Genomic DNA, 22973 nt, shown 5'->3' with positions numbered 1-22973 from the left:
TAGGAATTTTTGTTTCTATTAATGATTGAATACATGCAACAGACGATCAACAAAGACTAAAGTTGATTCTTAGAAAATGCTAGTAAAATTGACAAACTTTAGGCAAGATTGATCAAGTGAAAAAGAATGAAGATATAAAAAACGAATATCAGGAATTAGAAAGAAAATGACTACAGATCTTGCAGAACATAAAGATAATGTGAGAATGTTATGAACCGTATTAGCCAATAAATTTGCAAATTTAGGTAAAGTAGGCAAACGTATCATACCATGTAAGTTAATAACAACGATTCAAGAAGAAACAGGAAGCAAAAGTAATTCCACAACTGTTAATAGAATTGAATTAGAGCTCAAACTATTCTCAAAAAGAAAACTTCATATCAGATGGCTTTTCCTGCAAATTCTGCCAAATATTCAAGAAATATTTCACAAATTCTTCAATATAAAATGAAATATATACCCAAACTCATTTTATAAAGCTTGTAGAATGAATATTGATACCAAAACCTGACAAGAGAAGCAGAAGATGGGAAAATTACAGGCCAATGTCACTGATGAACATAGATGCAAAATATAAAAATAAATAGGCAAAACAAATCCAGCAATACTCTAAAGAAGAATATATTATGACCAAGTTGGGTCTATCCCAAGAATTCAAGGTTAGTTTAACATTCGAAAATGAATCAGTATAATTTGCCATATGTACAGGAAAAATAAATGTGATTATATTAATAGGTGTAATAAAATAAGTATTTGATAACCTTCAGCATCCACTCATGTTTTTTAAAAGAACGTCTAGCATGCCATGAGACCAGAAGAACCAGAAGGTTCCCGGCTGCTGTCGCTGAACATTTTGATCAAAGAGTCCATAGAAAAGCCCTGATCAAAAGGGGGAAAATGCAGAACAGAATTTCAAATGAACCCTAGACTTTTTGGAGCCACTGAGGGTGAATGAACTCCTGAAACTATTGCCGTGAGATAATCTTTAAACATTACACCAAAAGCATTCCCTTGAATCATCTTAAAACCGAAGTATGAAAAAGAAAAAACCAAACTGTTGCTGTTGATTCCAACTCAGAGACTCTGTAAGACAGAATAGCACTGCCCCATAGAGTTTCCAAGCTGCAGGTGGTGGATTCAAACTGCTCTTCTTTTGCTTGGCTACCGTATCACTTAACCACTGTGCCATGAGGGCTCCAGAACATTAGCTTACTTAACTAATAAAAATGGTCTACCTTGAGCATATGCTCTTTTAAGAACTGTCTACATGGCATCAGATTGCCAACAGCTACTGAAAAGATTAGATAGGAACCTTAAGGAGCAGTGGGTTTATGTTAATGACAGAGGAACAACTCAGAAAAGGAGGGTAAGAATGGTTGCACAACTTCAAGAATGTAGCCAGTGTTATTAAATTGTACAGGTAGAAACTGTTGAGTTGGTGTATGTTTTGCTGCATATATTCTCAACCAGAAAAAATACAGGTAATAATTAACAAAAAATGTCAAGGAGAGCTAAATATTTTGAAAATAAGACAGAGTTGCATGTGAGGGAATGAGTGGGGTGAGCTGTTTTAGATTAATAGTAAAGGCTTCTGGGAGCAGGATATTTGAGGAGATAACTGACCTATATCAAAGGAGAGAATAGCTGTATGAAGTTCTGAAGGGAGGGATATTGCCAATAAAGGAAAGAGTTGTTTCTGAGGCCCTTAAATAACCAAGTGTTTTGGCACGTTTGAGGAAGCTCAGGAAAGAAGTCATGGCTAGTGTGGAGTGAACCGAGGGAAGACTGTTAGGAAATGAGGTTAGTATGGTGAGCAAGCCCCGCATCATGAAAGACCATGGGAAGGATTTGGGAATTTTTCCTAATTGCCATGAGAAGCCACTGAAATGATGCTGTTATGTAGATTGTAAGAGGGAAGATCGGTGCATGGAGTCCAGTTTTAACCAAGAGATGATGGTGGATGTAAGGTGGAGGTAGTGAGAAGTGGATAGAGTCAGGATTTATGTTAAGGTAGTGCCAAGAGTCCAGAATATGTCAATGGATTGGATGCAAGATTTGAATAAAGGAGAGAAATCAAGGATGATTTCTAGGTTTTTGTCCTGAACGACCCAGAGGATAGTGAGAACATTTGCTGAGATAAGGAAGACTGGGAGGTAGATAAGACACTTGGACGAAGAATTTTGTTTGAACCACATTAAGTTTGAGATGCCTAGTAGACATTCAAGGGGAGATGTGAGGTCAGCCATTGGTGAAGGAACAGGGCAGAGTATGTAAATGAGGGTATCCTAGGGCTCAGGTGGAATTGACTGCCATGAATTGGCTCAGATAACCTAGACAGTGAGAAGTGATGAGTGACGTTACTTAAACAGGGCATGGAAATCAATGAAAAAGGTGTGGGAATGGGAGGGAAGCTAAGGTAGAGAAGTTTCTCTCTCCCTAAACCTGATTAGCTGGATTTGAAGACATCATAAGTTCCTGTATGAGAAATATCCAGCAAATTACCAGTTGATTTAATAAATTGATAACAAAGTTCACCTTTCAGCCAAAGATTGAAAAGCAAACAAACCAATTGTCATCCAGTGAATTCTAACTCTTAGCAACCCTATAGGACTGAGTAGAACTACCCCATACGGTTTCTAAGGAGCAGCTGATGAATTCAAACTGCAGATCTTTTGGTTAGCAGCTGAGCTCTTACCCACTGCACCACCAGGACTCAGACCAAGAATAACACATGTGAGGAACTTACTCCTTAGTTCAATCAAGTATGTAGAAATTGAAATTTGTAATTTTGGAGATTCCCCTCTTTTTTTTTCGAAATGGGGGGCATTGAGATGGAGGATTTTCCTATGCCCACCATCCTAAGGGATTTAATTAACCCATAGTTGAGACATTGTAAACATTTGAAGAAATTATTACCTTTGAGAAATTTGAGGGTGAGTAGGCATATCACCTGGCACCTCTTAAACTCCTTTTAAAAACCTGACTTGAAGACTCACCTGCCTTTTTGAATAAGTGCCAGCTTGAATAGGCAGGGTTCAGGGAATTGCCAACCAAAGGTATGGTTTCTCCAGAGGCCTCCAAGGGGTGTAAAAGAAGAGCGGAGCCAGACCCCGTGCTTGGGACACACCCTTGGTATGAAATATTTGAGTGTGTGTGTGGTGAGGGAGCACTGGGTGTGGGAGAGTGGGGTGGGTGGGTAATAGGGAAATGCCTGTTTTTTTTTAAGAAACAGTTTTTTACTTTTTTTTTTTTTTTAATTACAATGAACAGTTCAGTGGAGACACATTCCTTATCTGCAGGGGCTAGTGGAAGTGCTGACAGCTGAGAATGTAGCCTGCTCCCCAAGTGCGAGTTGGCATTTTGGAGAGAAAACTTGATGTTTGGAGCACTGACTGGCCCTGCCTTTTCTAAATAATTAAGGGTGGTGGGGTGGTGGTAAGAGAAAGAGGATGGTCTATGAACACTGACCCTGGAAAATTAACCCGAGTGTGTGGGTTGTGGATAGCAGGAAAAGAACATCACCCGCAAATGACAGCAGTGCCTTTATTTATTTATTTATGCTTCTTTTTAGTTCTGAGTTGTTTTTAAGCCAGAAATTAATGGGGCCACCATGAGTTTTCAGAGAATGAGTTTTACAAAAATCTAAGTGTTTTAAATATTGCAAGGATTTACTTATGTGCTGTATATGAGAAAAGTCCTTCCAGTTATAGGGAGGAGAAAGAAAGTATATTCAGGAATTAAATTTTCACAGTTCTCTGAATTCTTATATTTCTCCTGTTGTCCATTTTTCTTTTTTTGTCCTTCATCCACCCCTTCCACCTTGACCCACTGTCTTCATCATCTAGTGCTGCCATAACAGAAATACCATGAGTGGATGGCTTTAACCAAGAGAAATTTAATATCTCACATTAAAGTAGGCTAATAGTCCACATTCAAGGCATCAGCTCTAGGGGAAAGCTTTCTCTCTCTTTCGGCTCTGGAAGAAGGTCCTTGTCCTTAGCCTTCCCATGGTCAAGGAGCTTCTCAGGTGCAGGGACCTTGGGTCCAGAGGACGTGCTCTGCTCCTGGTGTTGCTTTCTTGATAGTCTGAGGCCCCCAACTCTCTGCTTGCTTCCCTTTCGTTTTATCTCTGGAGAGATAAAAGGTGGTGCAGGCCACACCCCAGGGAAAGGTGACCTGAGTGAGGGTGGTGTTACAATCCCACCCTAATCCTCTTACAGTAAAATTACAATCACAAAATGGAGGACAACTACACAATAGTGGGAATCATGGCCTAACCAAGTTGAGACACACATTTTTTAGGGTCATAATTCAATCCATGACACCCACCAAACCAAACTTGTCACCATCAAGTTGATTCCAACTCATAGAGACCCTAGTTGATTTGAACTCATAGAGACCCTATAGCATAGAATAGAACTATTCCATAGAGTTTCCAAGGACTAGTTGGTGGATTCGAACTGCTGACCTTTTGGTTAGCAGCTGAGCTCTTAACCACTATGCCACCAGAGCTCCTCTTGATCCACAGTCCACCCTAATTCACCACTGTGTTAGAAACTAAGGTTTTGCTACTCTGAAATAAGAACCTTTTACTATACTTTTGTGTTAGTGGTTGCTTTTGGTACGTCTTTAAGCACTGAACAGTTACCTCATACCCGTTAAAAACCCATTGCCACTGCGTCTATTCCAACTCATAGCGGCCCTATAGGGCAGAGCAGAACTGTGCCATAGACTTTCCAAGGAGCGCCTGGTGGATTTGAACTGATGACCTTTTGGTTAGCAGCCGTAGCTCTTAAACAGTACACCACCAGCGTGGGAGGGGTTTAATTGATAACATGACGTCTGGGCTCCAAGGGAGATGGAATGGATGTGCAGGAGAAGGGCATGCAGAGTCTGCCTGTATAGTCCCCAGAACTCTGTTCAAGATCATAACACACCTCAGTAATCACTTGAATCTAAACATACAACTTTAACAGTTGATGTAAATGACTTTACACATGAATTTTGGAACTCAACTCTTTTTCAATGGAAGTTCCTTCAACCTAGCCATTTGTTTGTATTCCCTTAATAATTATGAAAGCTAAAAATTATTGTGTTCATTCTGTGTGTAAGGCCTTTTTCTAAGTGCCTTGTGTGTTTTATTTAACCTGCGTAACAACCTTTTGCATAAGACCCATTTTAGAAATGGGAAACTGAGGCAGTGAGAGGTAAAGTAACGTGCCCAGATCACCCAGCTGATAAATTGAGTTAGGATTTAAACCCAGGCAGTTTGTTTCAGAATTTGCTTATGTAATCACTGTACATGACAGCAGTGAGCCCTAGTGGCTCTGTGGTTAAAGAACTTGGCTGCTAACTGAAAGGTCAGTGGTTCGAACCCACCAGCCTCTCTGTAGGAGACAGATGTGGCAGTCTGCTTCAGTGAAAACCCTATGGGGCAGTTTTACTCTGTCCTTTGGGGTCACTGAGTTAGAATCGACTTGATGACAGTGGGTTTTGGCACATAATACTAATGTGCAGTGTATTCTGTATGCCGTGTATATGTCCAGAAACTAATTTTCCGAACATTTATGCCATATATAGATTACCAATCCAGTTGCCGTTGAGGAGATTTTCACTCATGACGACCCCGTGAGTTTTCAGAGTAGGACTGCCCTCCATACGGTTTTCAATAGCTGTGACTATTTGGAGGTAGATTGCCAGGCCTTTCTTCCAAGGCAACTCTGAGTGGATTTAAACTGCCAACCTTTCAGTTAGTAGCTGAGCACTTAACTCTTTGTGCCACCTAATACATATATATACTAGGAGGTTTTCCTCCTTATTTGTACTTTAACGTTTTTTAGACTCTTACGAATACTTGTTCCTGGCAGTGAACTGGATGCTAAAGAACAGAATAGGCACATGTAACCCTCTCTCACCTTCTCCCTCCCCTCTTTCACAGAGATGAAATGAAAAGGAATTAATGAAGACAGATCACTGGATTAGGGCCCATACTCCGGGCTATAACAGCATGGGGAGTTTCTCCTGTCACTTCAGTTCTTGTTCAGGAATTGGTACCTGCTTTTTGTGAATCACAAAGACCAGTGCTGTATATCAAGCCATTTAGATTTGGGGTATGGAGCAGTGATTTAAAAAAATTAAATTTTATTTTCAGAGATTTTTTCTATTAATTGTTTACATTTATTTTAATTGTGTATTCTAAAACCCCTACAAAAAGGCATGAAATAATTGTTTAAATTTTAATTCATATGGGTCAAAATGTATGTTAAACTACCTATCGTCACCTTCACAGTCGTCGTTATGTTTGAGCCAATTGTTGTGGCCACTTGTTACCAAGTATGACCTGCTTCTCCAGGGACTGATCTCTCCTGACAACATGTCCAAAATATGTGAGATGAAGCCTCGCCATTCTTGCTTCTAAGGAATATTCTGGCTGTACTTCTTTCAAGACAGATTTGTTCATTCTTTTGGCAGTCCGTGGTATATTCAATATTCTTTGCAAACACCGTAATTCAATGCCTTCAATTTTTCTTTGGTCTTCCTTATTCATTGCCCACCTTTCGTGTGCGTATGAGGCGACTGAAAGCACCATGGCTTGAGTCAGGCACACATTAGTTTTCAAGGTGACATCTGTACTTTTGAACACTTTAAGTGGCCTCTGGCAGCAGATTTGCCCAATGCAATGTGTCGTTTGATTTCTTGACTGCTGCTTCCGTGGGTGTTTATTGTGGATCCAAGTAAAAATGAAGCCCTTAATGACGTGAACATTTTCTCCGTTTATCATGATGTTGCTTATTGGTCCAGTTGTTAGGCTGTTAGTCTGTGGTCTTTGATCTTCAGCAGTAAATGCTTTAAGGCCTCTTCACTTTCAGCAAGCAAGATTGTATCATCTGCATATCTGAGGTTATTAATGAGTCTTCCTCCAATCCTGATGCCTTCTTCTTCAGACCAGCTTCTCAGATTATTTGCTCAGCATACAGGTTGAATACATATGGTGAAAGGATACAACGGTGATGCACACCTTTCTTGACTTTAAGCCATGCTGTATTCCTTGTTCTGTTTAGATGACTGCCTCTTGTTCTATGTACAGGTTTCTCATAAAAACAGTTAAGTGTCCTGGAAATCTCATTCTTCCCCATGTTATCCATAATTTGTTATGAGCTGGAGTAGGTCTCAGAAATAATGTACCATTTCTTCCAGTTGGTTGTGCATGGCTGCCTACTTCCCTAGGTGGTAGCAGCTAAGGCCTGTCTCAGAAACACTCTCCTCCCCACTTAGCATGAGTTTTCACACTGCTCCATCTTCTTTCCCTTATGTGTCTCCTGCCCTCCTCAGTGGCTGGGGAAAATGATAGTAGTCCACTGATGAGATTTATTCTTTTATTATACTTTATTTTATTATTTGTTTTTATAACATAGTTCTGTTAAAATCAAGGGTAATAAAGATGTTTGTATGATGGAAGTGGATAATCCCACCCACTGTGTCCATCTAAAGTTTCATGAGAAAACTGTGCCCACAACAGAGGGCTCCCACTCCTCTGGCTCACTGTATTTTCTCCTTGTTCATTTGCTCTTCCCTCTTTCCTGATGGATGCATGGAACCACTGAGCTTCAGGACTCCACAATTCTGCTTTTCATACCAGTGTTACTGTAATCTTGGGTTCCTGGGCTGCCTTGCCACAGATTTACTCATTCTGTTTCTGTTAATTATTTCATTACTTTAAAATCTCTCATGAATTTTTCCAGAAGTACATTCTATTCCTCAAAAACTTGGAAGCAATGGGAAAGTATGCAAAAAAAAAAAAAAAAAAAACAAGAAAACATACGTAATGCATAGAATAAATTATTAACGTTCCAATATGTCTATTTTCTTGCTTATATTGGCATGTATGTGTATTAGAGTCTCTGGTTGATGCAAATGGTTAATATCTTGAGCTGCTGACAGAAAGTTGGAGTTCAGGTCCACCCAGAATTGCTATGAAAGAGAGGTCTGGCAGCCTACTTCCGAAAACTCAGCCATTGGAACCCCTATGGAGTACAGTTCTCCTCTGGCACACTGGTGTCATCATGAATCAGAACTGACTCAGTGACAACTGGTTTTATGTGTGTATTAGCACACACAGTTATGTATATTAACACAGATATTATATCCTGATATTTTCATTCAACATTAGTCTTTTCATGGTAATTTTTTTTGTTTTTTTTTAATGAGGGCATTAAATTACTTTATAATATTCTGTGTGCACGTAGTATATGTTTTTTAGCGATTTGACTATAGTTGCAATAATGTGCATGTTTCTAGTAATCTTTAAGCTATACTTACATCTTTTTAACATACATCTCTGCCATTAAATCTCTTTGTTTAATTATTGTTTAACACTCATTACGCCTAAGGGATGGTCTCAGAAGCAGCCCTGATCAATTTTTCTCCCTCTTACTCATGAAGCCCCTTAATGTATTTCAAGGTATCAACTACGAAGGATTTTACGTCCTTATCGTTTGTTTATTTTTCATTCAGTCAGTGTATTCCATGGGCCAGAAGTAGTCTATGTTATGCAGATACAGTGGTGAAAGGTACACACTGTCCCTGTCGTCATGAAGGGGACAACCCAGTGCAGGTGGGAGGAGCACTGGGGAAATGCAGCTGAGAGCAAGGACAGACAACCCTCCAGGAACCACACTGGACTTCAGAGAGGCTTGTTGGCTGCTGTTCACCTGGCAGGCTTCTAGATACCCGAGTACCCTTGGCCTTGGTGCCTGCTCCTCTCTCTATTGACACCCTCCCTCTAGGATGCCTCAGTGAGTTTACTGCTGTCTATTTGTAGCTAAGGACGTGAGGTTTATACCTCCATCCATTCAAACTCCTCCTGGGTCCAGACTCATGTATTCAAATGTCAGCCTAACTCTCTGTATTGACCTCTTTATGCATTATAATGATACATTCCTCATATGGCCATCATGAAAAGCAAACATGAAAGGAAAGCACAGGAGTGCCTGGCACCAGTGTAGGTACTCAATGACCATTAGCTGTTGGTATTATTCTTGACATCTCCATGTGGGTATCTAACAGCTGCACCATGTTATCTAGGCTATGAAACAATTCTTGGTTCCAACCACCATTCTGTTCTTATCGATGAATTTCTCAAGGCTTCGGTGATGGGAGTGTGTGTTTTTCCACACAATGGACATGATTAGGAATGGTAGGCCAGGTCCTGCACAATAAATTGCTCCAACATTCCTATGGGTGACCATTGAGACAAGTTTCAGCCACTGAATGTAGCAAAGAATTGGAACTACTCTCAGCTGTTCATGTGACTACTCTCAATCCAGAATATCTGGTAAGTCGACTGTTAGGGATTGAATTGTGTCCCTCCAAAATGTATGTGGAAATCCTAACCCCTGTACCTGTAATTCTGACCTTGTTTGGAAATAAGGGGCCTGCTTTTATTATGTGAATGAGGTCATACCAATGTAGGGTGGGTCCTAAGCCTAACTCTTCTTAGTTATAAAAGGAGCAGAATACACACAGACACAAACAGGTGAAAAGGAAGACAGACAAAGAAGACAGATGCTTCTAGAAGGCCAGGAACACAAATGATTGCTGGCATCTACTAGAAGCTGAGGTAGACAAGGAAGGACCTCCCACTACAGCCATGCCCTGAATTCGAACTACTACCTGCTAAACTGTGAGAAAATAAATTTCTGTCCTTTAAAAGCCATCCAGTTGTGTTATTTTTTGTTATGGAGGGACTAGGTAACTAACACACATACCCGTGCTTATAAGTTCAGCCCAGTGCAGAACAGTTTTCTTCCCTCCTTGGTCTAGCCCACCTGAACCTGCTCTTTCCCTATCAGTGTCCTTTGCTTTCACCTAAGAGCTATGACAGAGTCCGCTTGATGCTGACGCATTGAAATTTCAATTTATTTTTTATTTATGATTACTATTAATTCCAATATTTTCTATGGTTTTCAATGGAGACAGCCCTATAATCTATGAATAGCAGTTATACTTTTTTTGTATTAGCTTACACTTCCAGTGTTAAATGTTTAATAAAAATAATGATAGAAGCATCCTTATTTTATTTTTTATTAATTTTAAAGAGAATGTCCCACCCGTCACCATGAACTATCATGCTAGTTGTAGTTTTCCACGTTCGGGAACTCCTTTTCTGTTCCATGTTTGCTCCTAGTCCTTATCTCTCCGTGTGATTGGATTTTATCAACCTGCTTTGCCCCCATCTCTTGAGGTGAGCATATGTCTTCTCTTCTTTCACCTATGCATGTGGTGAATGAAATTACTAAATCTTTAATGTTCACTCAAATTTGTATGCCTACAATAAACCGCCTTGATCATGGCATGTTACGTGGTTTACCCTTTGCTGGATTTCCTTTGCTGGCATCTTGTGTAGGGTTTTGCATCTCAGTTACTGAGTGTGCTTGTCCTCTAACTCTTCTTCTACCTTCTTTCTCTAATTTGTTATCATTTTTAAACTAGCCATAAGGATCAAGTTAGGGGAGTGTCTCATGTTTTTCTAATCTCTGTTGACTATGTACTAGATTAAAATGACTGTTTCTTGCATGTTTGCTGGAACCTGACTGGAAACGATCTAGGTCTGCCATTTTCTTTGTAGGGAGATCTTGAACTACTGACCCATTTTATTTAGTGGTTAAAGGCCTCTTCTGGTGCTAATTTACTTGTAAAAAATTCTGATGCATGTTCTAGATTGCTCGAATCTCATCTTTAAATATTGATTATCAGGGCTTGTAGCCTCATGCAAGCCAATTAATCAATCCCAGATTTCCCCAAAGTCAGGCTCTGCAACTATTCCTGGTACCAAATTCCCTCATCTAAGACTTATTTGCAAAGAAAGAGACAACAGTATGCTATCTACGCAGTTGTGTATCCGCAGCCTTCTTGAGTCCATAACGTGAGGTTACAGTCTTCTAATACTTTTTTTGTAATTGTTCTCTTTCTTATTTTTTTTTTCCTTTTTTCACTGCCAATACTGCCCCCCCCCCAGTCTAGTAGTTTTAAAGTTGTGCGTTTCAGGTTCAAGTCTGTAATCCAGCTGGGATTCTGTGTGTGCTGCATGTGTGCATCAAAAGAACACGCTTCTAGAAGCAGAAAGCAGGCAGTGGGACTGTTGGGTGGTTGGCGGGGCGGGGGGAGGGGAGCTGCTGCCCAGAGAGGGCACCCGAGGGAGGCAGGAGATGCCGGGCTGCCCACTGCAAGCCTGCAGACTCCAAGGGGGCGGAACCTGCGTGCGCCATGAGCCTTTTGAGACAGGCCCAAGCCCGCCCAGCCGGGTGCTAACCTCGCACCCGCCAGGCTTGCGGGTTCCCCCAGGACTAGGGGAAGCCTGAGGCCAAGGAGGGCAAGACCTAGGGTCTGGACCTGGGAACTGGTTCTGCCACGTGTGATCGCAGCACTTATGCTGGGAAGGGGGGCAGGAAGCATATCGCAACGTGCGTCCGGGCGATGACCCAGAAGGGCAGGAGTTGTGGTCACCCACGGACTCTGCGTCTGCATATGGACGCCCCCCCAGGGTGCAATTCCAGGAGCACAAGGCAAAGCCACAGAGGCCACAGTGCACCTCGCCGATGCTCCCCAGGGGCATTGCCCCAAATTTGGGGAACAGTCCCTCCTCTGGGCTAGGGACTTTGTTTCCTCCATTGTCATCACTGACTGTGAGCAGACTCTTGTCTAGGCAGACTAATGAGGAGTTATCAAAATGAGCTTAAAAGTCCGGATTTGAGTTAAGGATCATAAATTAACACAGAGAAATACGACTTTAGCAATAAGTGCCTGCTTGGAGCCCAAGTTGCCTGAAAACACAGAATTTCAGTCTTTCAGCTCCTCTGCTAATCTAGGGACTAAGAACTGGATCTCACTGGAGCTCAAAGATGTGGGGCACTGGAAATACTCCTGGGTCTGTCTGCTCATGGCTGATTGCCTGATTCCCAGTTTTATTATACAGCTTAAATACAGACCAGAAGAGGAGTTTGGGGCTTGACACCTGACATCTTAACACCAGTTCCTGTTTCTTGAGGAAGGAAGAGGTAAAATAAATCAGCGTTTACTGTTTCCTTCTCCATCCCCGGAAGTCCTGATGAAGACCCTCTCAGGTAAGGACTGGCAGGGAGTGGCTTGGTTTACTATTCAACTTTGTCCTTCAGTCACTTTGTTTATGTCCTGCATGTAAACTATTGTGCATTGAGAAGCATTCTAATTCTTGTGCAGAAGGACTAGACCTCCTGCAGAATGACTATATTGTGCCTCCCTCGGGCACCCCTGTCTGCGCAGCACCCCCCAACGCCAACTGCCCAACCGCCTCTCTCCTGGCATTCTGCTTCTAGAAGCATGTTCTTTTGATGCAGAGATGCAGCACACACAGAGTCCCAGCTGGATTACAGACTTGAACCTGAAGACCTTATGCAGAATGACTATTTATGAACCACTAAGCTCAGTACTAAAGCAGGTACTTACCCCTCAGAGAAGGCCCTGGGGGAGGTTGACACCTGCATTCCCCAGCGCTCCTGCTGCTCTAGAAGTGCCTGAAATGCCTCTCTGGGAAAGGCCTTCAGAGTAGTAGGCTCATGGCCCAGGTGGGAATTCAGGCCTATTTTTCTGTTAGAACATCTCATTTCGCTCTGAAAATATTATTATCCAGTTTATTCACCAGGCATGAGTACAGACATCTCATATTTTCAAAATTAACCCCATTCTCTAATACTAATTTGCCACCAAGAGTATATTCCAAAGTTTTTCCAATAGGCTAGAAAGTCTTTGCAAAGAGGGGAGTCCTGCGCCATGTTGTGCAGTGACAGCAGGGTTGGCATAATATGTTTACCCAGATACCTACCACTTTTTTTTATTTTTTATTGTGCTTTATTTGAAACTTTACAGAGCAAATTACTTTCTTGTTCAACCGTTTATACACAATTGTTTTGTGACATTGGTTGCAATATTCATGATGTGTCAATATTGTCCTCTCCTGTGCTCCAGTTCCCCGTTTCCATCCGCCATGATTCCTGTTCTGTCCTGCCCTCTTTTCAGTGCTTTTGGGCTGGTTTTGTACTTTTGGTCTCATACACATGATTGAACTAAGAAACACTTTCTTCACGTGTGTTATTGTTTGTTTTATAGACCTGTCTAATCTTTGGTGGAGGGCGAACTTCCGAAGATACTTTCCACTTTGTTGCTTGCCATAATTCCTGAAATTCCAAGCCTGCCACCTGAAGAACTTCCTTTAGTGTTTCATTTAGAGCAAGTCTGGTGGCGATGAATTCTCTTAAGCGTCTTTCACCTGAGAATGTCAATATTTTTCCTTTACTCATGAAGGAAATAACAGCCTATAGAACACTGGGTTAATGTTTCTTTTCTTTCAGTGTTGAAAAAATGTTGTTTTCACAGCCTTTTGGCCTCCATGGCTTCTGATGATGAATACAGAGTCATTCCAATTGTTTCTCCTGTGTGAAATGAGTTGTTTTCTCTCTAGCTTCTTTGAAGATATTTTCTTGGTCCTTGTTATTCCACAATTGACAATGAGGCATTTGGGCGTAAAATTATGTGAGTTTAACTTGTTGGAGTTTGCATAGCTTCTTGAATCTGTAAGTTTACGTCTTTCAACAAATTGGGAAAGTGTTGAGCCAGTATTTCTTCAGATACTTTTTTCTACACCACATATTTTCTCTACACCGTATGGAATTCCAATAAATAAATGTTAGATATTTTTGAATTTTTTTGAGGCTCTGTTCATTTTTTTTCAATATTTGTTCTCTGTTTTCAGATTGGATATTTTCAATTGAACTGTTTTCATCTCACTGATCCTTTTGTCTGTCAACAGCATTCCGCTGTAGAGCTGATCAAGTGAATTTTTTATCTCTATTTTTCTGTTTTTCCTGTCTAAAATTTTCATTTGTGAATGGTTTCTATGTATTTTTCTATTTTTCTAAGTTGTGCCTGTTACTTCTTTGAGCATGGTTAAAGTAGCTTTTTAAAGTTTTTGTCTGTGATTCCAAGACTGTGTCTTACTTCAATCTTACAGAAAATGTCGATGTTGTTTGTTTTAGGAATCACTTGACCCAGTTATGTTCAGGCTGCAGGTTCTTTCCCAACTTCTGTGTGCTGTGGCTCAGATGTCAGTTCAGATTTTGAAGACTTTGCAGTGATATTTGGATGTAATCTATGGGAGTGTCACTCAGTCTGGGACCTTGTTGGTGTTCTAACCCATAATGCAGTTCTCAAAGGATTGATCTACTTCTTAGGGTCAGAGCAAAGCATATGCAACTGTGGGAGTGGGGAGGGGTATGAAAAACAACTTTATGGTATCCCTCTCTTGAGCCGCCTGGTCTCTGTCTCTCTGAGGCTCTCTGATGTCTGAGCAGCTACCTTCCTGGTCCACTGGCAAGAATGTTGGGGCTTTAATCTCTTCATTCTGCTGCGCAATTAAGTGACTGGGTCTGCGTATGAGGCCAAATAATGGTAAGATGGAGAAAATGTAACAGAGATTCCTGTACATTATTTGGTCCTTATATACTTAGGTCAGAGAGAAGGCACACTGTTTCGGGTGATACTTTGAAACAGGTATGGAGAAAAAGGCATTAACAGGTCGATAGCTGCATACTCGGTGTTACGGATTAAACTCTGTCTTCCCAAAATGTATATATCAGCTTGACTAGGCCATGCTTCTCAGTATTGTGCGATTATCCACCATTTTGTCAGCTGATGTGATTTTCCAATGTATTGTAAATCATACCTCTATGATGTTAATGATCGAGGATTTGAAGCAGTTATGTTAAGGAGGCAGGGCTCAGTCTACAAGATTAAGTTGTGTTTTAAGTCAATCTCTTTTGAGATATAAAAGAGAAAAGAGCAGAGAGACAGGGGGACCTCAGTACCACCAAGAAAGAAGTGTCAGGAGCAGTGCATCCTTTGGACCTAGGATCCCTGTGCTGAGAACCTTCTTGTCCAGGGGAAGATTGGTGACAAAGACCTTCCCCTAGGAGTGACAGAGAGAAAAAGGCTTCCCCTGGAGTTGGCACCCTGAATTTGGACTTATAGCCTTCTAGACTGTGAGGGAATAATTTTCTTTGTTAAAGTCATCCGTTTGTGGTATTTCTGTTACAGAAGCACTGGATATCTAAGACGCTAGGTACCAGGAGATGTACATTTCCCAGCTCTTTCACTCCCAGGGACACTATGACTAAGTAGCCAATGCCATAAATCCATGCGAGCAGACTGTTCTGATTACTGCTTTGACTCTACTGTCTGTTATGGTAACCACACCCACCTTGTCTTTGTTGATTGAGTGCTACCATTTGGCTGCTACCACCATGGGGTCCAGTCAACTGCATTGTAGTCAGGTGTCTTAATTCAGTTAGGGCAGTTCTCACTGTGGACTCTTACTTACATAAAATAGCAACCACAGAAGTCTTCAATAATGCTGGGGCTTGCTTCCCAAATTTGTACCTTACTGCTATGGTAAAAAGAGAGCCCTCTGGGCACTCCGTGTGTGGGTCTGTGGGTCCAGCCTAATAAATCCATTCTAACATGCCAATTTCCCTCAGCCTTTGGATACCTTCTCCTACAGTATACAATGGCAGATCTGCCATTTCCACTTGATTTATTTTAGGCCACCACTTAATCCATGCTTCAGTAAACCAGCCAAATAAACTATGAGATCCTTTTCTAACCTCTCAAGCTGAAACACTGAGTGAAGAATCTATGCTTCCTGGGCCTATATCAATAAACTCAGACTAATCCACCTTTATGTTGCTTGCACCGTTATCCCACACCCATAATAGCCATTCCCACACATATTCACCAGGTTTCTGTATGTATATATTAGAAAAATCAAGCAGTTCTTTTGGAGTTTAGCATAGCTTTTCCTGGGTCACACTTCATAGCTCACCTTTTGGGGCTTGTTGGGACTGAAGCCTAGGTATAGGTCTAGAAGGAAAAATGGGCAGTGGCAGTGGGATGTTCAGCCGTGTCTTATAAGGCATCTGCCTAAGGTGATGCCCCAGGCAATGCCCCAGACACCACCCCAGGAGACAACTCAAACAAGACACTTCAGGCACAGCTGGGGTAATCTCATCAGATGGAGGTGGAAGGGATAATTGTTTTACTGGGAAGGGTGCCTTAGCAGGCAAAGTTAGAGAATCTCTTCAGATGGAGTAAGAGGTCTGGTTCTGTTAGGAAGAGCGATTCAACAGAAATTGGAGGTTCATTGTCCCCCACTTCCTGACTATCTGCCCATATGTCCTCATCCCAAGTTTCAGGATCCCATTTCTTCCCAATCAGTGCCCTTACTTTAACTTCAGAAACCATTTGAGGTTGGATATTCAACTGGCGCTTTAATTCAGTCACTCTTATGATAAGAATCTGAGTTTATTTTTGGCAGCATTAGCCTTGTTACTATAAGAAATACGGTTTTCTTTCTGGGCACAAGTGGCAGCTTTCAGGTCTTGTATGTGGTGCTTGAGCTTTGAGTCCTTTTCTTTCATTCACCAGTGTGGCTAGCAAAAGCAGGACCAACCAAGCAGCTTCCTTATTATTCTTATTCTGACAAAATTATAGAAAAGTATCAAATATGTAATCAGGCAGAGCCTTGTCTCTCACAAATATTTGATCCAGTGGTAGTAGTATTTTGCGTATTTCTATTGTCACCTCCCACCATGGATTAGCAATAGCCTGTTTACTACTGGAGGCAGTCATCAGTGCCTTTAAGATTAGCCAGACTTGAGAATCAATTCAGAAAACTCGTCCTTAAGATTTGGTTCCTCTGGAACCACTGTAGGTACCAAATATCTTAGCCTGGGATCTCTAGAGATGCAAAACTGGTGAACAGAATATATATATACACACATATATATGAAAAAAAAAAAAGAGTGTGTGTATATATATACGTGTGTGTATATATATATATATATAAATTTTTTTTTTTTTATATGGAAACCCTAGTCGCATAATGGTTAATAGCTATAGCTGCTAACCAAAAGGTTAGCATTTCGAATCCACCAGGCGCTCCTTGGGAACTCTGTGGGCCAGTTCTGCTCTGTCCTGTAGGGTCACTATGAGTTGGAACCGACTCGACGGCAATGGGTATACACACACACACACACACACACACACACACACGTATGCTTACATATGTTAGTTGTGGCTCTTAGAGGCCATCGATCCTGTGTAAAACAGAATGAAACACTGCCTGATCCTGAACCATCCTCACAATCATTGCCATGTTTGAGCCCATTCTTGCAGCCATTGTGTCAGTTCATGTTGTTGAGCGCCTTCCTCTTTTTTTCTGACCCTCAGCTTTTCCAAGCATGATGAGCCTCTCCTGGGACAGGTCCCTCCTGAAAATATGTCCAAGGCACGTGAGACGAAGTCTCGCCATCCTTGCTTCTAAGGTGCATTCTGGGTGTACTTCTTCCCAGATGGATTTGTTTATTCTTCTGGCAGTCCATGGTATATTCAGTATTCTTTGCCAACACCATATTTTAAATGAATCAGTTCTTTGGTTTTCCGTATTCATTGTCTAACTTGCTCAAGCATGTGAGGTGATAGAAAATATCATGGCTTTGCTCAGGCACACCTTAGTCCTCAAAGTGACATCTTTCCTTCACAACACTTTAAGGAGGTCTTTTGCAATAGATTTGCCCAATGCAATACATTGTTTGAATTCTTGACTGCTGCTTCTGTGGGCATTGATTATGGATTCAAGTTAAATGAAATGCTTGATGACTTCAGCATTTTCCCTATTTATCATGGTGTTGCTTACTGGTCCAGTTGTGAGAATTTTTGTTTTCTTTATGTTGAGGTGTAATCCATACTGAAGGCTGTAGTGGTTGCTCTTCATCAGTAACTGCTTCAAGTCCTCTTTACTTTCAGCAAGCAAGGTCGTATCAGCTCCATATCATAGGTTGTTAGTGAATCTTTCTCCAAAACTAATGCCATGTTCTTCTTCTTACAGACCAGCTTCTCAGATTATTTGCTCAGCATACAGATTGAGTAAGTATGGTGAAAGGATACCGCCATGACACACAACTTTCTGATTTTAAACCACACGGTATCCCCTTGCCCTACTCAAATGACTGCCTCTTGGTCTACGTAGATATTCCGCATGACTACAGTTAAGTGTTCTGGAATTCCCATTCTTTGGTAAGCTATTCAATTTGTCATGAGCCACACAGTTGAGTGTGCTTGTATAGTAAACAAAAATAGGTAAACATCTTAGTGATAGTCTCTACTTTCAGCCAAGATCCATCAGACATCAGAAATGATAACCCACGTTCCATGTCTTCCTCTGAATCCAGCTTGAATTTTTGGTAGTTCCCTGTCTGTGTACTGCTGCAACTGTTTTTAAATTATATTCAGCAAAATTTTTCTTGCATGTAATGTTAATGACATTGCTCGATAAGTTCCGCATTCCGTTGGACCACCTCTCTTTGGAATGGGCACACATATAGATCTCTTTCAGTCATTTGGTCAGGTAGCTGTCTTCCAAATATATTGGAATAGACAAGTGAGCACCTCCAGCACTGCGTCCGTGTGTTGAAACATCTCATTTGGTACGCCATCAATTCCTGGAGCCACGTTTTTTGCCAATGGCTTCAGTGCAGCTTGGAGTTCTTCCTTCAGTACCATCAGCTCTTGATCCTATGCTACCTCCTGAAATGGTTGAACGTCGACCAATTGTTTTTGGTGTATTGAGTCTGTGTATTCCTTCCATCTACTTTTGATGTTTCCTGTGTTGTTCGATATTTTGCCCATAGAATCCTTCAGTATTGCACCTAGAGGCTTGAATATTTCCTTCAGTTCTTTCAGCTTGAGAAATGCCAGGTGTTTTCTTCCCTTTTGGTTTTCTAACTCCAGATCTGTTCACATTATATTATCATACTTTGTCTTCTCCAGCTTCCCTTTCAGGTATTCTATTGAGCTCTTTTACTTTATTTTTCCTTCCATTCTCTTTAGCTACTGTACATTCAAGAGCAAGATTCAGAGTCTCTTGTGACATCCTCTTTGGTGTTTGCTTTCTTTCCTGTCTTTCTAATGACTGTTTTTTTCATATATGATGTCCTTGCTATCATCCCACAACTAATCTGGTCTTCGATCATTAGTGTGCAGTGCATCAAATCTATTCTTGAGATGCTCTCTAAATTCAGGTTTGATATACTCAAGGGCATACTTTGACTCATGGACTTGTTTTAATTTTCTTCAGCTTCAACTTGAACGTGAATATGAGCAACTGATCATCTGTTCTGCAGTCAGCCCCTGGCCTGATTCTGACTCATGATATTGACCAAGTGAAGAGTGATTCAGAGAAAAACATGGGTAGAGTGTGACCTAATTTCCATAAAAACAAAGAAATGAATGTACTTACATGTGTCCCGGCAAAAAGAAGTGTGTAAAAGGGTACATATGTATCTTTGGACACTGGACACTTCAGGGGAGCAGGTACAATATACTTATGTGGGGATGGCTCTTATTAAAACTTCTATATACAAATCTCTATTGTTAAATGTGTTATAAGAATGTAAAAGCTTTTAAAGTTTAATAACATCATACGTGTATGTGTGTGTATTTGAAACTTTTTTTTTTTTTTTACTATTTTATATATGTGTTTTTTAGTTATCTAGTTTTTTTTTTAGTGTGGCGATAGCAGAGATACCACAAGTGGATGGCTTTAACAAACAGAAACTTATTCTCTCACAGTTTAAGAAGCAACAAGTTTGAAGTCAGGGCACCAGGTCTAGGAGAAAGCTTTCTCTCTTTGTGGCTCTGGGGGAAGGTCCTTGTCATCTATCTTCCCCTGGCCTAGGAAATTCTCAGCGTGTGGACACTGGGTCAAAAAGACGTGCTCCACTCCAGACACTTCTTCCTTGGTGGTATGAGGTCCCTCTCATTTCCGCTCACTCTTCTCTTTGTATCTCAAAAGAGACTGACTCAAGACTCACCCTAATCCTGTAGATTGTGTCCTCCCTCATTAACCTAACTGTCTCTAATCCCGCCTTATTAACATCACAGAGGTTAGAATTTACAACACATAAGTAATTACATCAGATCACAAAATGCAGGACAACCACACAATACTGGGAATCATGGTCTGGCCAGGTGGGCACACATTTGGGGGGACACTATTCAATCCATAACAATAGAGAAAACACTGTCTTCAATGCCAGATTCAGAGACTTTTATCCATCTATGAAGGGCAAACACAGAAATTGAACAAAATTCAGACCAGCGAATTATTGCTTGCTCTTGTAACTAATGACTTCTTCTGGTCTCTGTACCTGGAAACGGCCAAAACGAATTCTGTGAGGATTAATTCAGTTATTGCTAAAACATCTACTGCATTTACATGTCTACAGATAAGGAAGAATGCTGGACACCATGTGTGATTCATTAAGTAACACAGGGACTATTAGACTGTTGTTCTCCTTCTCTGATATGCCACTATCACCTTCTCCCCTTGTTGCTCTCCTGAAAAACCCACACTTGTATATTCTAGGCTTTTTTCCAGGATTGAATTTGCAGGAAGTTGAAGATATATCTTTGAAAGATAAAAAAGACTTTGGCCACATTGTCTTTAGACAGTCAAACTTCCCAGCCAGCCTCTGTGCAGGATGGGAATTCACAATCCCTCCTACTCAGTACCTCTGAGCAGGACAGGATTTCTGTTTCATTATCAGGAGACTGTGGAATTCACCCCTCTTCAGAAAACTTACTTTCCTTTGCCTCAAACTGTCCCTCTCAGGATCTGTCACGGTCACTCTGAGAAATTCACATGGGCAGCCTGTATGGAAGTGCCCATCCTAGAGACCCTGCCCTCCCTTCCTTGCTCCGTAGGGCTTCCTCTGACACTTGGGGTCACATCTCCCAGGGAGTACACACCTCTGGCACTTCCAGGGATTCCCAGGCCCTGGGATACTGTGGATGGGACTTGGAACTCAATCTCTTTCTTCCCATCCTCACCTTTGGTTATCTGTGTTCTGTCTTCACCAGATTTAGGAGGCCTTGTCTTCTCTTTGCTCATTTCATTTCAGTCAGGCTTTTCTATTCCAACTCTCTGATCTCAGGACAGATCAGGTTAGACCACAGAAAAGAGAAAGACCAAGCAAACATCACTGATCTGTGCAGAAGCTGCTGGGAAGGGATTCGATTCTCATTGGTTTAGGGTTTTATGCCCACTGCTCACCGGCAGGCAGGTTCCCCCCAGAGTCTGGGTTCTGTCTGGTACCTTGTACTACAAAGAACTCAGTGACCAGCCCACCTTCACAATCACACCTCCCTTAGAGCTACCTTTGCAGAGGCTCTTTCTCAGACTTCCATGTCCCACTGAAATCCCATTTCTCTTCCCTTACAAACATTGTGCTCATTCTCAGGGCCCCGAGACCTTATCTGCAGGTGAGTCTTGTCCTCTTCTCTCCTTGGCTTTTGAGTGGACCTCATGTCTTCGGACAGCTATCCTGGGGCTTCTTCCACCCTGGTGCTCTGGGGCTGGATCTCTCCATGTACTAGAGGGGGCGTGGAAGGGGCACAAGGCTAAAAGGATGGATCTTCCAGGTGAGGTGGGTTTAAGAAGCCTGAATGAAGTTCTTCCCTGAAGGGTGCATATTTTGCAGTCCACACATCCTGCTTCTCTCAGTCTGAGAGTCCTAGCATGTCTTCATGTGCTTTCTCCTTTGACTTTGAGGCCATGCCTGCACCCTCTGCAGCCAGGTCTCCCACATGTGTAGCAGCACCAGTAGGTGTGGTAGCCTCTTCAGCCCCTGTCTCCTCCTCCATATGCTCCTGGAGATACCTGGCTCTTCTTGCCAGGACTCCAGGATGCTGACCAGGAACTCAGTGTTGGTTAGACTGAGGGCAGCCAAATCACAACCATGCCTCCTGTGGGTGGGGGGGGGCGGGGGGCAGGGCTTGAATATGTCAGCATAAGGGTCAGTATTTTTCTGAGTATGAGGGAATGATTGGCGAGTTAAGGAAGAAAGAGAAGGAGTTTGGGAGGGGAATGTAAGCTCCAGTGACAGACAGAAGATGGGGTGGGGGATCTCTCAAAGGGTATTAGAGGCCAGTCAGAAAAGCAGGAAGCAGCAGGAAGCAGGGTCAGTGGAGGGCAGCACTGGGTGGAGGAGGACAGCAGAGGTAATAGTAGTGGGGAGGGCAACAAAACTGGCCTGAAAAGAGTGATACATGACTGATCCTAGAGGAAGCTCAGGTTGAGAAAAGTAGGAAAATAAAAAATTCTATCCTGTAGCCATGTTTGTGGTTAGGGGTTGTTAGGCTCTTGAGGGAGGTGGGCAGGAGACACAGGAGGGGAAGGGGAGTTCCTGGATCTAGGGAGGAGTCTACAGCCCTTCTTCTGCCCTCAATGATATGGGTTCTGGGCTCTTCAACCTACTACTCCCAGAACCTCCTGAATAATTTCCTTAGTTCTTCACATGGTATATTAATTCCATCTCAGTAGAAAATATAATAATGAAGTACGCTTCTTCCTACCCACCCTTTCCACCATCCTATACTCTCTGCCCCAGTTGCCCACTGGCTTCCTTCCCTTCCATCATGTTCAGATCCAGAACAAAAGAGTGCCTTGTCTGCAGCTATTCTGGAAAGCTCTCAAACTTACAATTGAATTCTTTTGTTTCATCCCTCATTTATTCCTACATTTCTTATTGACAAAATAAACTTTGGTTAATTATCTACTAAATGACAGAAAGTGCTTTCTCAGGAGAATCTTCCTTATGACCTTATCCATTCATCCCAAATCCTTCGTCTTGTCCTACCATGGCTCTCTTTTCTGGTGGAAGTCAGACCTTTTGTTCTGTAGCACTCATCAATCTGGGTCGATTTTTCCTCATCTTTATCTACAGTCTTAGAGAAAGGCCTTTTCCTCGTGTATCACTGTTTCATCCTGCCTGGGTGAAGATGTCCAAACATAATGGTCTCTGAAGGACATTTATCCCTTCTCCCAG

The 22973-nt window shown here is 41.8% G+C and overlaps 1 long non-coding RNA gene across 10 annotated transcripts in view; it reads left to right on the top strand.

Moving 5' to 3' along the window:
* The window catches only part of LOC135229524 (uncharacterized), a 507916-nt gene that overhangs the window by 129555 nt on the left and 355388 nt on the right, over window positions 1-22973 (top strand). For 5 of the 10 annotated variants that reach the window (XR_010320217.1, XR_010320213.1, XR_010320210.1 and 2 more), the window contains one exon: window positions 11975-12122. This is a non-coding gene — a long non-coding RNA (uncharacterized LOC135229524). Of the gene's footprint in view, window positions 1-11974; window positions 12123-12237; window positions 13026-17974; window positions 22195-22973 lie in introns of those variants that run through there. The other 5 variants (XR_010320214.1, XR_010320219.1, XR_010320211.1 and 2 more) reach the window with 5 other exon arrangements.

The sequence above is a fragment of the Loxodonta africana genome, unplaced genomic scaffold (assembly GCF_030014295.1).
Source record: "Loxodonta africana isolate mLoxAfr1 unplaced genomic scaffold, mLoxAfr1.hap2 scaffold_34, whole genome shotgun sequence".
NCBI classification, from domain to species: Eukaryota; Metazoa; Chordata; class Mammalia; order Proboscidea; family Elephantidae; genus Loxodonta; species Loxodonta africana.
The sequence above is the reverse complement of the archived record's forward strand: the minus strand, read 5'-3'. Positions and strand labels throughout refer to the sequence as shown.